This window comes from Jatropha curcas, chromosome 4 (genome assembly GCF_041381405.1).
Source record: "Jatropha curcas cultivar XTBG-Jc1 chromosome 4, XTBG_Jcur_1.0, whole genome shotgun sequence".
Classification (NCBI taxonomy): Eukaryota; Viridiplantae; Streptophyta; class Magnoliopsida; order Malpighiales; family Euphorbiaceae; genus Jatropha; species Jatropha curcas.
The window spans coordinates 17,300,781-17,314,282 of record NC_143154.1 but is presented as its reverse complement, the minus strand read 5'-3'; the positions used below and the strand labels follow the sequence as shown (position 1 = coordinate 17,314,282).

The 13,502-nt window shown below is 36.1% G+C and overlaps 1 non-coding gene and 1 pseudogene across 1 annotated transcript; both read right to left on the bottom strand.

The window, feature by feature from the left end:
• Positions 1-888: 888 nt before the first annotated feature.
• On the bottom strand, positions 889-995 carry LOC119369309 (small nucleolar RNA R71). Its single transcript, XR_005176990.2, has one exon. It is a non-coding gene; the product is annotated as a small nucleolar RNA R71 (small nucleolar RNA).
• Positions 996-11,097: 10,102 nt separating this feature from the next.
• On the bottom strand, positions 11,098-12,100 carry LOC149496907 (uncharacterized; annotated as a pseudogene).
• Between the last annotated feature and the right edge of the window lie 1,402 nt (positions 12,101-13,502).

Sequence of the window (13,502 nt, the reverse complement as noted above, 5' to 3'; positions counted from 1 at the left end):
TATCCCTAGTAGTTTTAAATCCTTAATCTCTTTCCATCTAAATTTTGTTGTTTGATTTCTTTCTGTTTTATTTTCAAATTTACTTCCCTAAAATAATTCCCATTATATCCGTTTAAATAATAATAGGTTAACACAATTTTGGTATTTGATATACAATCCCTATGGATACGATACTCTTTCACTCTATCTTACTTGTTGCGATTTCGTACACTTGCGAAAATCTCTATCAAGTTTTTGGCGCCGTTGCTGGGGATTGGCAATATCAATATCAATACTAGTTACCCTATTGTTAATTTAGACATTATTTTGTTTTAATTTAATTTTCTTTTAAGAATTATTTCAGGTGTTTATGCAAAGAAGATCAAGAAAGACTGAACCCCTAGTTTTTGATCCAGAAATTGAAAGAACTTATCGTAGGAACAACGCTGCAAGAAGAGCATGTGAAATAAAACCCGAACAACAAGCAGACATGGTCAACGAAAATGAAAACGAAAACGCAAATGGACCTCCACTTCAACATCCGGTCCGCACCTTGCGAGACTACACAACACCTAATCTTAATAGGACAACCTCGAGTATTACAAGACCTAGGGTGGAAGCTAATAATTTTGAAATTAAACCCGCAATTATCCAAATGCTCACCTCAATCCAATATGGGGGTTTGCCTAGTGAAGATCCTAACGCTCATATCACAAATTTCCTGGAAATTTGCTATACTTTCAAACAGAATGGTGTTTCCGAAGATGCAATTAAACTGAGACTTTTTCCTTTCACTCTTAGGGACAAAGCGTGATCTTGGTTACAGTCATGCCCACTGGAACTTTCACAACATGGGAAGAATTAGCCCAAAAGTTCTTAGCAAAATTTTTTCCATCTTCAAAGACCACAAAACTGCGAAATGAGATAATGACATTTGCTCACCATGATCAAGAAAGCTTGTATGAAGCTTGAGAAAGATTCAAGGACTTGTTGAGAAAGTGCCCACATCACAGTTTGCCTAAGTGGTTACAGGTACAAACTTTCTATAATGCATTATCTCCTAACATTAAAATCACTTTAGATGCATCTGCAGGTGGATCTTTTGAGAAGAAAGGAATTGATGCGGCATATGAATTGATAGAGGAGATGGCAAGCAACAGCCATTATCAAAACAATACCGAAAGGAAGAGAACTGCAGGAGTCTATGAAATAGATGCCATTACAGCACTCAATGCCAAGGTAGATAATATGGTAAGAAAATTGGACCTATTAACTACTAATCCTATAAATTCTATCATGCAAATTTGTGACAGATGCAATGGACAACATGGAATTGGGGAATGCATAATAAACTCTTTGAATCCGCAAACCTTGGAGCAAGTAAATTATGTCATGAATCAAGGAAGGAAGAATTACCCATACTCCAATTCCTATGATAATAGATTGAGGAACCATCCTAATTTGTCATATGGGAATCCTAACAATGCTTTGAACGCACCACCAGGCTTCCTTCCTCAAGAGAAGAAATCTCATGATGATCTCCTCACTGCCCTTTCTAAATCGCACATGGATTTCATGAACGAAACCAGAGAAAACCACAAAATCCAATAGGCTGCGATAAGAAATTTGGAGATTCAGCTAGGACAATTTGTTAAAATGATGGCATTGCCTCCAAAGTTAAAGGATCCAGGAAGTTTTTCTATCCCTTGCAATATTGGTAATCTTGATTTTGAAAAAGCTTTTTGGCAGATTTAGGTGCTAGCATTAATCTTATGTCTTATGAAGTTTTTAAGATGCTAGGTATGGGAGAGCTCAAACCAGCAAGGATGTCTCTGTAATTAACGGATAGATCGATCAAATATCCAAGAGGAATTATAGAAGATGTGCTTGTAAAGGTAGGTACATTCATCTTTCCTGTTGACTTTGTTATTCTTGATATTGATGAAGACAGGGAAGGATCTCTAATCCTTGGGAGGCCTTTTCTTGCAACTGCAAGAGCATTAATTGATGTGTATGAAGGTAAATTAACTTTAAGGGTTGGACAGGAAGAAATTGTTTTTGATGTTCTTAAATCTTGTAAACTCCCTATGGACTATAGTGATTGTTTTCGAATTGATGTTGTTGATGAATGCGTGGAAAACACTTTGCATACTAAATATGACATTAATGAATCAAGCATCATAAATGAGAAGGAAAGTGAACCACAAAGGTAAGAACTGAAACAACTTTCACCTCATTTAAAACATGCATTCTTAGGTGAGAACCATTCTTTTCCTGTTATTATCTCTTCTCACTTAACACTTGATCAAGAGGAAAGGTTATTGCTGGTTCTTCGAAAGCATAAGAAGGCATTAGGATGGTCAATTTTAGACCTACAGGGAATAAGCCTGAGTGTATGCATGCATAAGATCCTGATGGAAGAAGACTACAAACCTTCAATCGAGCATTAAAGTCGATTGAATCCAAACATGAAGGAGGTAGTCAAGGCTAAAATTATAAAACTTCTGGATGCCGACATCATTTATCCAATTTTCGATAGTAGTTGGGTGAGTCCTGTCCAAGTTGTTCTAAAGAAGGGAGGTATGACTGTTATCTCTAATGAAAACAATGAATTAATTCCCACTAGAAGAGTCACAGGTTGGCGTGTGTGCATAGATTATAGGAAGTTGAACAAGGCAACACGGAAAGACCACTTTCCCCTACCCTTTATTGATCAAATGCTTGAAAGACTTGCAGGTTATCCATTTTATTATTTTTTGGATGGTTATTCTGGATACTTCCAAATACCAATTGCTCCTAAAGATCAAGAGAAAACTACTTTCACTTGTCCTTATGGCACTTTTGCCTATAGGAGAATGCCTTTTAGACTATGCAATGTTCTTGCAACTTTTTAAAGATGCATGATGTCCATATTTTTTGATACGGTAGAGAAATTTATTGAGATGTTCATGGATGACTTCTCTGTACTTGGTTCTCCTTTCGATGCATGTCTTCATAACTTATCCTTAGTAATGCAGCGATGCGAGGACACTAACCTTATTTTGAATTGGGAAAAGTGTCACTTTATGGTTAGTGAAGGTATTGTCCTAGGGCATAAGATCTCTCAAAAGGGGATTGAAGTAGACAAAGCCAAAATCGAGGTAATTGAAAAACTACCTCCTCCTAACTCAGTGAGAGGAATAAGGAGTTTCCTTGGTCATGCAGGATTCTACAGGAGATTCATCAAAGACTTCTCCAAAATCACCAAACCTCTTTGTAATTTATTAGTTGAAGATGTTCCTTTTAATTTTGACAAAGAGTGTTTAAATGCTTTCAATAGGTTAAAGAAGGAATTGATCTGAGCACCTATCATTGCAACACCAGATTGGACTCTTTCCTTTGAGCTTATGTGTGATGCTAGTGATCATGCTGTTGGAGTTGTTCTTGGGCAAAGAAAGGAAAAGAAGTTGCACGTCATTTATTATGCTAGTCGCACATTAAATGATGCATAATTAAATTATGCCACTACTGAAAAAGAACTGCTAGCTATTGTTTTTGCTTTTGACAAATTTAGGGCTTATTTAATTGGAGCCAAAACAATAGTTTACACTGATCACTCGGCTATCAAATATTTGCTAGAAAAGAAAGATGCAAAATCGAGACTAATTCGTCGAGTGCTTTTATTGCAAGAATTCGATCTGGAGATTCGCGACAAAAAGGGAACCAAAAACCTTGTGGCTGACCACCTTTCCAGGCTAGAATTGGTGAAGAAGATACAAAAGAATTACAAATCAATGAAAACTTTCCCCATGAGCAACTTCTACTGTTGGCAAACACACAAACCCCCTTGTATGCTGATATATTTAACTACCTTGTTTGCAAAATCCCTCCTCCAAACTTTTCTTATCAACAAAAGAAAAAGTTCTTCCATGATATCAAATACTACTATTGGGAGGAGCCCTTTTTGTTCAAATATTGTAGTGATTAGCTATTCCGGCGATGTATACTAGAAGCAGAAATGGAAAGTGTCCTTAAATTTTGCCATTCAATGTAATGTGGAGGACACTTTGGAGCAAACAAGACAGCAGCACGTATATTGGAAAGCGGTTCGTATTGGCCTAATCTATTTAAAGATGCTTTTAACTTTGTTCGTCTATGTGATCGTTGTCAAAGGTTAGGTAACATTTCGAAGAGACATGAGATGCCCTTAAATAGCATCCTTGAAGTCGAGATCTTCGATGTTTAGGGTCTGGACTTCATGGGACCTTTTCCACCATCATACTCCAACCAATACATTCTAGTGGGTGTGGACTTTATGTCAAAGTGGGCAGAAGCTGTTGCTCTTCTAAACAACGATGCCAAGAGTGTAATGAATTTTATCAAGAAGTATATTTTCACACGTAATGGCACTCCTAGGGCAATAATCACGAATGGAGGTAAGCATTTTTGCAACAAATATTTAGATTCCCTTCTTGCAAAATATGGTGTTACTCATCGTGTAGGAACTCCATATCATCCTCAAACAAGTGGACAAGTAGAAGTTACCAATAGAGAAATTAAGAAGATCCTGGAGACCACTATTGGACAATCTAGGAAGGACTGGTCCAAGAAGCTCGACGATGTTCTATAGGCTTACAAAACTGCATTCAAAACACCAATCGGTATGTCTCCATATCGCATGGTTTACGGTAAGGCTTGTCATCTTCCTGTTGAGTTAGAGCATAAGGCATTTTGGGCAATTCAATTTCGTAACTTTAATACAAAGGAAGTTGGTCAAAAACGGTTGCTTCAATTGAATATGATGGATGAAATGCTCCTTCATGCTTATGGAGTGCCAAAATATATAAGGATCACACCAAACAATGGCACAATAAGCATATTATCCTGAGGAATCTAAAGGTAGGACAACAAGTATTGCTCTATAATTCTAGACTCCACCTCTTTCCTGGTAAGTTGCACTCCAGATGGTCCGGTCCATTCATAATCAAGGAAATTTTTCCACATGGGGCCATCGAAATAGTGGATGGTAAGTCTAATCGAAGTTTCAAAGTTAATGCTCAACGTTTGAAAGTTTATCAAAATGACAACTTTGATCCTGTAAAGAATACCATCAGTCTCGTCTGACCTAAATTAGGTTGAGTGCGTCGAGCTTAAACGACGTTAAACAAAAGCGCTTGTGGGAGATAACCCATGTTATTTTTTTCCAATTATTGTTCCCATTAATTTCTCTTATTTCTGTTACAAAATTTCCCAATTTTTCTCCATAAATTGTTCTTTTATTTTAGTCAAAATTTTTTAGGATCAAGTTAAAATCCACAGGTCAACACGCCCAGGCCGTGCTAAGACGCACGCCCGTGCCAAGATATGATAACTAAGCACGCCCGTGCATCAAGAAAGGAGAAAAACCACTTTGAGAGTCAGGGGCTAGCACGCCTAAGGCGTGTCCAGTAGCACGCCCGTGCGATCCGAAAGGAAATTTCACCTTGCAAGTCAGAGGTAAGCACGCCCAGACCGTGCACTGTAGCACGCCCATGCCAAGTACGCTTTATTTTTTTTTCTTTGCAGGACAGAGGCTCGTACGCCCCAGGCGTGTCCGACAGCACGCCCGTGCCACGAACCGCCTCCAGGCCACATTAGAGCGCACGGTCTGGTCGTGCGCAGGCGAACGCCTGTGCCACGACCAGACAGGCGCATTAAATCATGCCTCTATTTAAAGCTCACGCCCTAACCACTCCTCATTCCCCTCTCGCACGCCCTAGCCGCCAACCTTCCATCTCCAATTTTCTCTCTTTTCCTTCCTTTTCTCTTAAATCAAACACACTACACACCAAATTTTCACACCATTCTCCTTCACCATGCCTCCTCGGTACAAGAGTAGTAAACCCGCTTCCTCCGTTGCTGCTAGACAACGGCCAATCGCTCGATCCTCCACTCCTCCTCCACCGAGTCCACCCCCTTCGATGCCTACTCCTCCTCCATTTGAGATCGCTTCACACGAGCAACAAGAGAGGTACAATAAACTATCCCTTCGCCCTATTTTACCCAATAGATTCATTGATGAAAATGCCTTAGCGCAAGTGGGTCTTCGAGATACTATGATAGAACTACTTAGGCGTATAGGATGAGGACAGTTTATTGGTATGAAAGATCTGGTTTTTGCACCTTTGACCCTAAAATTTTTAAGTTCTTATTCCTCTTTAATTAGATTATTACCTGGCAATACCCCCAGCAAAATTCTCTTTAGGCTACTTGGTAGAAATTTTGATTTATCTATGAATGAAGTTAGCCATATTTTTGGATTCCCCACTGAAAACGCTCAAATCCAAATACCTAAGGATTTTTATGAACGCCGTACATGGCAAGATTTGACCGGCGAAATTAATTATAACCCTAGGTATTCAAAGGCATCCAAATTGAGAAATCCTGCACTGAGATACATTCACAAATTTTTATCTAACACTATTTTTGGAAGGAGTGAGTGATGGAGTCTTAAGCTTGAATGAATTATATTTTACATGGGCGATTGAACAGGGAGTTTTGCTGAATGTTGGGTATTGGCTATGCCAAAGATGGGCGAGGGTGGCTAGAGCGGATAAAGGGGCTATCATGATGGGGTGCTTTGTAACCCGAATTGCTGTGTATGTACGAGTCTGGAACCTGGCTAGACCTATCTATGATAGTGTTGGGGGGGGAAGGTACCAGATTAGATTTAGATGTCATGTTACACATGAAACTGATTGAGAAGGTAGGAGATGCCTATCGGGTAGTAGGTACTAGAGATGACAGTTCTGAGGAGGAGGAAGCCGAGGCCGCAGGTGGTGCTGACATGGAGGAGGGTAATCCACCTCCTTTTGGTTCTTCTTTTGGTGCAGGTACCTCCGGTGCTGGTCCATCCTTTCAAGGAACATCAAGCATTTCCAATGATGAAGTCCTTGCACGGATGATGTCTCGAATGGACATGTTTGACACAAGCCTTAACGGGATGGAATCTATGATTGCAGACCGATTCCAATCCATCGAGATTATGCACGGGAGCCTCGACTGTCGTATGGATACACTGCAAGGCCAACTCCAGACTGTTATCCAGCTCTTACAGCCGCATCCACCTCTACCACCGAAGCCTTGATGGATTTTGACTCTTTATTTGTTTTCCTACTTTGATTTTGTTCCCATACACTGATTATTTTATCTTGCAATTTTATTTGTCTTTTGATAATGTTTTCACTTGACTATTATATCGTTTCATATCTTTTTCTCTTAATGTTTATCTTGGTCTTTTAGCTATGACATTTTCCAGCACCCAGCTCTATTGTATTTTTCAATACAATTTTGGTTATGCTTTATCCACTCTCTTATTTCTTTTCTTCTGTTAATGCAATAAGTTTGGGGAAATCAGTTTATTTTGTACACATTGGGGACAATGTGTTTGATTAAATTGGGGGAAGGAAAAATTTTAGCTAAAATTTTATTTTTGCTTAACATTGGTTGGAATAATTATAAGCAGGCTTGAAAGTTGTCACAGTTTTGAAATTTGTGATGAAATTAGTTGATTTTTCTTATCTAGTATGTTTGAGCTTTAAGTTTAAATTTTTGACTTAACATGATTTATTGGTTTAACTATCTGTTTCTAAGATTATAAACACTAATTTTTATGAAAATTTATGATATATAGGCATGTTTTAATCTAAAGTTATTTAACCTTGGCATTCCTAGAACAAATTAGAACTCCCTTTGATGCAAAAATTTTAAATGCTTACATTTAGAAAGAGATGATTTAGGCATTTTTGTTGAACTTCATATTTAGCCTAGGCCACCTAAGTTAAAAATATGACTTTTGCAACCAATTTGAAGCCTATATCCAATTTTTATTGATCAAACCCTATTTAAACCAATTTAAATTCCTACCCTAAGTACAATAATGTATGATTGAAATATTCGATTTTTATCAAAACATAGCAACAAGAAGGGAGAAAATTTCATTGATACTAGCAAGTGTACCAAATAAAAAAAAAATCAAAAGAGAAACACTCCATAGAAAAAAAAAGCAATCAATCAAAGAATTCAAGTTTGGGGAATCTAAAAGCAAGGAAGAAATTATCAAAATATTGTGGAGAGACCTTGCCAAAATATCTCTAGCTAGTGAAGAATTTCAAGACAGAAACTCCCTTAAAAATAAGTTTTGATATATTGAAAATCTGGATATTATACATTCTTTTGTACTCTTTGTCTATCTTTTATCCTCTTTCTTTGATTAGCTAAATTTATACCCCGAAAACCCCATTACAACCTAAAATAAAGACCTTTTGATCTTTTAAATCGTATGCATTTCAATTGTGGAGAAGGGACAACTAATTTTGCATATAGGAATGCTGAATTTATACTATCAATTATCTTATTCTAAAAGGTTGAATAATTTTTGTAGATTATTCATATCTTATCTATCGTAAGTTGAATAGTTATTAGTGTTGAAAATCTCTTTAACTTATATTTAAATCAAGGAATGTGCTTTATCAAAAATTGAATTTTAGCTTAAATATAAGTAGCATGGAAAACAATTGATTTATTCACATATTTAATGATTGTGATATCTTGTGAGTTTATGAATAATTATCTCCAACCATAGTAAGCTAGTTTTGTCAGTTTATTTTTCTCTTAATTTTAGTTTTGTTGCTTGAGGACAAGCAATGGTTTAAGTTTGGGGAATTTTGATAGGTGTCATTTTTACAGTATTTTTAGTATAGTTTTTATTTAAAATTTTAGTAAATCTTATCACTTTGATTTAGTTTTTCTTCATTTTAACTATAATCTTTGATCATAGCTTCCTTGAATCATAATCCATTTGATCTGAAAGAAATTTGCAGGGTTTTGGCATAGAAAAGAGCATTACAAAGTAAAATAGTCAGAGGCTAGCATGCCTTGACCGTGCACCGTAGCATGCCCATGCTAAACTAAGAGGAACCAAGTGGAGAGTCAAAGGCTAGCACGGCTGGCCCGTGATATAGGACATGCCCGTGCCCAAAGGAACCTCAGGGCGTGATTTCCTAGCACGGCCTGTGATGAAATTCATCTTGGAAGGTCAAAGCCTAGCACGCCCAAACCGTGCTAGGACTCACGCCCGTGCCACAAAAAAGTCCTCTGAGCGTGTTGTAGAGCATGGCCCGTGCTAAGTCATTCATAGATCTAGAATCTAGCACGCCCAAGCCGTGCTAGATGGCACACCCGTGCTTCGAAGGCAGAGCTGACTTGAACTAAAAACACAAGCCAATCTTTTTCTCACATGGGCCCGCCTCAGATATTTTCCTAAACGTGCTAAACAAGATCTAAACCTATTTAGGAAGAGAAAAGAGTCCTAACTAAGAAGAAATCCAAGGCCTAAACAGTCATGATCTCCTAAAGAAGATTTTGTACTTAATTAGGATTCTATTTCCTAAACGGAGTCAGATTTTATTCCAGGAGGTCTATATAAAGAGGGGAGCTATTCATTGTAAGATATCTCGAATTTTAATATTTTTTTTACATAGTTTTCTCTCTCTCAAAGAATTTCAAGCATCCAAGATTTGTGTCAAGATTCAAGGAAGCCATCCACATAGTTGTTGCCTAGTGTTTATCTCTAATCTCTTAATCTTGTCTTTCTTTTCATTGTTCATTATTGATTATGAAGATTTATTCAAGTATTACTGAATTTTATTTAATTACTATGTCTAGTTAAACTCTCATACTAGGGATTTGATGTAACTTAATTTGATTCCAATTTATACTATTAGATTTGCTTTTCCTTATTCTTGCTATAATTTATTATTAAACTTAAAGCTTCCAGGCAGAGTTTTATCCCCTGGATTGATTTATTTCATTAATCACTATCAGGAGAAGGGTTTTTGATATGAAAAAGGTAATAAATTACATGAGAATAATAACTTGATACGGAAGCTATATGGTTTGACTCATGGGGGGTTCTCATAAGTTAATGAACTTAGGTTATGAATTCACAAAACAAACCATAAAACTTAATGATTTAATTCATGTTTGATTGCATTATTGAAAGATAGGTAATTAGACCGGATTAGAATAGCTAACAATACATCGGGAGAGCTTGTCAGTGATTTTAGGGTTGTTTCCCCTACTTGAATAATTAAAATTGATTATCAAACTAATAAAATAAATTGGATAGAATTAAGTGAAATCAATATCCCTAGTAGTTTTAAATCATTGATCTCTTTCCATCTAAATTTTGTTGTTTGATTTCTTTCTATTTTATTTTGAAATTTACTTCCTTAAAATAATTCCTATTATTGCCGTTTAAATAATAATAGGTTAACACAATTTTGGTATTTGATATACAATCCCTGTGGATACGATACTCTCACTCTATATTACTTGTTGCGATTTCGTACACTTGCGAAAATCTCTGTCACTTCTCAATTTCCTTGATGTATATAATAATACTGATATGGGTGTACCATTACTAGTTTTGTATTTACCTCCAATATGATTCGATGGTCATAATTCCGACTCGGGGGGAAGCGTTATTGGTTCATCAAAAAGAGATGAGTATTCAGCTAGCAACTTCTGTAATTGAACATTCAAGTCTGGTATAGGTTGGATGGCATGTAATATTATTGGAGAAGGAGGCTGAATTCCCTGCTATTGTACCTCCTGCCCTTTCTTAAAAAATATCATTCTCATGTGAGAAAAATCCCACAAAATGGGCCCCAATGTTTTGAGCCAATTCACTCCTAGAACCTGTCAAATCCACTTAATGGTAAAATTAATAGATCAATAGAGAAGGAATAGAGGCCCAGATTGAGAGAAATATTTTGACAAGTACCTGGACTAGTTATTATTTCTCCATTAGCCACCATCACCAGCAATCCGGCCTTTTCTGATCTATTTTATCTTTTAAGTTGTGCAACCAATCGAGAGTCAATAAAGCTATGGGTGCTTCTTGAATCAATCAAAATCAATATCTTCTTAACATTCCAATTGACTTCCAACTTTATAGATTGTGGTGCACGAATTCCTGTGATAGCATTGAATAAAATTTCTGGTGTTAATTCTTGTGGGAAATCATCGCTAAGATCCATGTCATCATCCTCTTCCAATAATCAAGCTAAAATAGCCTTTTACATTGATGGCCCCAGATAAATTGTTCATCACAATTGAAACAAATCCCCTTTTGTCGTCGTTCCTCCATCTCAGCCTGAGTTAAATGTTTCACCATCCATGTAGGATTTGAGCTTGATATTGATGGTGAGCTCGTTCATCAATTTTCAAAAGCACTTGAAAGTTTCATGCCGCCTGCTTTTGTCCATATAATCGAGACATGCTCATAGCAGTGGCCAAATCTGAAGGATGATGAAGTTCCACCTCTATAACGATGTATTCTTGCAATCCGATGATATAGAGCTAGACCTTTCGCATTTGTGTCAAAATGCCTGCTCTGCCAACAAGGTTCTTGAATTGAGTCTAATAATCTGCCATCAAAACCTGTTTGTTTCAACATGGCCAATCCCCCCAGCTTGTTGGATCTAATCGGAGGTCCAAAATGTAAGTGGCATTGATTCTTAAATTCTTCCTATGAAGGATCTGGATAACCATTGAGTAAATGAATGAACCGAAGTTGAGCCACCCCTTCCAAGTGAAAGGAGGCCAATTGGACTTTTTCTTCTTCCATGGTTTGTTGATGGTGGAAAAAATGCTCGCAGCAATTTATCCGTCCGATAGGATCTTCGTGGGCATTGAACTTTTAAAAGTCCAATTTAGTGAATTTAGGAATGATGGAATTACGTGATGAAGACTCCGAACCAGTAGAAGTGGTTGTTCCTTTGGCCTTTAACATACAGCTATGTGCACTACTTCGTACAGTTATTTTACATTGTTTGATGCTCTCAACATCTTGGATAAGAGCTTCCAACTTCAGGTTTAACTCTTCTTGTCGTACCTTATTGATAGCCTGTTCATCGAGCAGCAGTTTCATAATTTTGTCAAGTTGTTGATGAAAATATTCACCCATAACAGCCTGCTCTGATAACACAATGTTCCAAGCCCTTGCTTGGGATCTGATTAAGGGTCCTTGAAATAAAGGATTAGGTTTAGAAGGAGTGGAGGAAGAGGGGTTCTACCTATGTTTAAGACACATAGAGGATCTACGATCTCTTGAGTTTAAGTACTCAAAATTGGAATAAAATTTACTGTTCATTTTATTCAATTACTTGAGTTTAAATACAACTAACATATAACAACTACCTCCTGAAAAACTAAAATAACAATAATTTTTATTTCAAGGGCATAAAGATAACTAAATTATAACTAAATCCAAAACTCCACTAAATCTTGAACAATAATATCAGCACCAACTCAGCACATGGACTTAATCAACTTAATATATGCACAAACTCGGCACTTGGACTTCATCAACTTGCATCTTTTTCTTCAGCCCATGAGTGCACCTTCTCTAAATATATGGTCTCTGTTGAGAACGGCTGCTAACATTATATTTATTCAACGGCTCAAAAGCTTTAACATAATTATAGAAGCTTGTAAGCTTAAACATAATAACATAACACACTCGCGTGTCTAGATCCAGAATTATATACATGGGGTCTTCATAATAGCAGTGCTGCAAAACATCATATTCACACCCCTGCACTGACTTGGGCAAAAATTGTTGAGATGGCTCGAAATGACATGACACGTTGAAATCAATCTAAACTGAAGATTGCCTAAGTAAATAAACAAATCAAATGAGAAAAAAAATGGAAAAGAAATGATGGCTTCTTTCTTTAATCAATTGGAAATTCTTGCATCTCCATGCCCTCTCCCTATGCAGTGAATGCTGGAGAAGCTACTACCACAACAACATTACGATTTGTGGGAAGATACAAGACATAACAACATAAATAGCCTATTCAGCGATACTAACCGTTGGCTATTTTAATAGTTACTAGTCTTCTTTATAACGTGCGTTGCATGATAACTATACTTGTTATATATTCATTCTTATACTCGTTCATTTTTTTTATATAATATTAAAGTATAAATCCTTATTTAAATTGAGTGGTTAAATTATATTACATTTTATATATGTAGTAAAATTTTTTTTTTCTATGTCAACGTACTAATTCATACGATTTTTATTATACGTTAGTTGCTTTCATTTTCTTTGTTAAGGAAAAACCAAATTGATTTATAAAAATCATCATATAGCTTCTATTATACATTTTATAATTATTTTACATATTTTGGTAATAACTTTCGTTGTAATCTCTTGTAGTAAATAAATATACGTTTACAATAAAATAAAAAAACCATCTAATAAATCAAACTAAATATTTATAAATAATTATAATTTCTTTTATTTTTTTAGCCAATCAAAATCATGAAAGCAATTTAAAAAATCATTAATAAAATAATATTTTTTAATAGAAATAGGATTGAATTATATAAGATATCAATATAACTAATTAAATTCGAGATGTTTAAAAATAACAATTTTTTATCTTATTTTTTGGCTAACCAAATTAGAGTGTAATTTGTAATGAAAGAAA